Raw genomic sequence first — 2,584 nt, 5'->3', positions numbered from 1 at the left:
GGCCGCCTAGCAACACCTGTAGGCCACCCGACCTTAGGGGCCCATCATCAGCCTCCGCGTCACTATGTCGGTTCTCTACCGCCTCCTAGGTTGCATCTACGCCATTCTTTAAGTTAGTTTGATCCAAGGGCTCACATTGGATGCTCCGAGCTATATATACTAGCCCCTGGCACCCTCCTGAGAGAAGAAGTCATTTGAGAAGAAAGAAACCCTAATCATCCTCAGAGCGCTCCAGCAATTCTAGGGCATAGCTAGTTAGGCTAGGTCTAGAGGGATGCAAGCAGGCTTTGCTTGGATTTCTGATCGTGTCAAAAGCGTGGGTTGGTATAATCTTTGTACCCCCTCTCTTTTGTATCTCCATTATTTTATATGCTTGCTACAATTGTTATGACATTATTCATCTCATTTATATTTTTCATTATAATGTTCATCATCTACTTTGATTATATACTTGGTATAGCTAGTTTATCATCATGTTCATGCATAAGTTCGTATAGAGCTCACCCTAATGTACCGTGGGTGGGTGGTCGACATTGTGTAAGCATGGTGGTTATATGTTGTTTACCTACGGATACACCCTATATTCTGGGTCATTTGGTAGATTACGGACGTGACACTCCCATTGAGTCCTTTGTAGTCCACTCCCCGATGTAGGTAACACGTAGGATCTAGTTACGAAGGGAGACAAGCTCTGTTCTTAATCTCCTTTAGTAATATCCCTTATGTGTAGATATAAAGATGATCTTAGCAATGACTACTAGGTGTAATTGCACTAATCAATGTATGCTTTGACTTGTAATTAAGAATGATTTATGAATTATTCCTCTAATATTCTATCTGACCATGCTAATGTCATAGAAAGGAGTACTCTGAGGAATTTATCATTATTATTGATCAATACTTATCATATATATATTTTATCCTATGACTTACCCTTGTTATGAGTAGAATATTGGTTATGGTTTACTTCTCTATCAATAGTATAAGTTATCAATACATGTCCATGCTAGACCTTTCCTGTGGAAAAAATATAAATAACGATACCTGGAATACTCTTGGGTAAAGTGCTACAATAGTAAATTATTTGTGCGCTTGCAGATTATTTTTATCTTATTATATATATTCTTTCTAGTCACATGAAATATTAAAGTACTTCTTAGTGTCATTCTAGAAGTGGCACTAGGTAGTACCAACAAGCATTTCTGGCACCAACACTAGGGATGACAAGTTAGTAAAAGATGCTAAGGAATGTAAACAACGTAAGGTGACTACTTAAAATAAGTGACATGTTAATAAATACCAACAATCATTTTTGGATCCGTTACCAGGGAAGGTAGCTAGGCAAAGGAAGTATTGATAAACTTATACTTGTTTTGTCTACTTTTGTATCTTATACAGGGTAACATATGACCGGTTTTGACCTTCCGATAAACTACGTTGACAATCCAGTAGCATTACTTAAGAGAACTAGAGCTAAACTCAAGAAAGTTTTAGCTTTAGATTCGGAAGACAACCGGATAAGGTGAAGCTTAACACCAGAATTTGAAGCCATGGCTAACAAGACTCTCTGCGAGTTCTCTGCTCCAACTACGGCCAACACCCATACTGGACTAGAAACCAATGTAAGAGACAATGGATTCGAGCTCAAGCCAGCTCTCATCAACATGGTGCAAGCCAGCCAGTTTTGTGGAAAGGCACATGAAGATGTGAGTGCTCATCTCCAACACTTTCTGGAGATCTATAGTACTTTCACCATCAAAGGAGTGACCAGAGACACCATACTACTTCGCCTCTTTCCATTCTCACTCTTAGGGAAGGCGAAGCAATGGTTCTACACCAACAAAGATAGAAACACTATATGGGATAACTGCTCCACTACCTTCCTAGCAAAATTCTTTCCCACAGGCAAGACCAATGCTCTGTGTGGGAGAATTTCAAGTTTTCAACAGCAACATGATGAATCTATCCCCGAGGCATGGGAACACTTTCAAGATTACATATCAGAACGTCCCCATCATGGAATGGAGAATTGGCTACTCATTCAGACGTTCTTCCACGGGTTGACCAACAGCACCCATGAGACTATGGATGCTGCTGCTAGAGGTGCATTCTTATCACTTACACTTCTAGCTGCAACAAGTCTAGTGGAGAAGATGGCCTCCAACCAAGGTTGGAATGAAGAACGTGTTCAGACCCGTAAGAGAGGTGGAGGTATGCATCAACTCAAGGAGGTAGACATGCTGTCTGCCAAGATGGACCTGCTGATGAAGAAGCTCGAGGACCGAGCTAATGAGAAGCAAGAAGTCATGCACATTCATGATTCCCGCATGACATGTGAAGTATGTGGAAACACTAGTCATTCAGGGAACAACTGTCCTGAAACCCAAGAGGATGTGAACTTTGTCAACAACAACTACTATCGTCCTCAATAGAATCAAGGATGGAACCAGCAACAGAGGCCAAACTACCAAGGTAGCTACCAAGGTAACCCTCAAGGTAATAATTATAATAAATTCAATCAACCACCCTTGAGAGAATTAACTGCTGGCCAATCTAGACTTATGGAAGGATTATCTAAGAAGGT

At 40.7% G+C, this 2,584-nt stretch overlaps 1 non-coding gene across 1 annotated transcript; it reads right to left on the bottom strand.

Moving 5' to 3' along the window:
- Nucleotides 1–1,916: 1,916 nt before the first annotated feature.
- Nucleotides 1,917–2,023, bottom strand: LOC136506220 (small nucleolar RNA R71). Its single transcript, XR_010771443.1, has one exon. It is a non-coding gene; the product is annotated as a small nucleolar RNA R71 (small nucleolar RNA).
- Between the last annotated feature and the right edge of the window lie 561 nt (nucleotides 2,024–2,584).

Source organism: Miscanthus floridulus, chromosome 14, assembly GCF_019320115.1.
Source record: "Miscanthus floridulus cultivar M001 chromosome 14, ASM1932011v1, whole genome shotgun sequence".
In the NCBI taxonomy this organism is placed as follows: domain Eukaryota; kingdom Viridiplantae; phylum Streptophyta; class Magnoliopsida; order Poales; family Poaceae; genus Miscanthus; species Miscanthus floridulus.
This window is presented reverse-complemented; position numbering and strand designations above follow the sequence as displayed.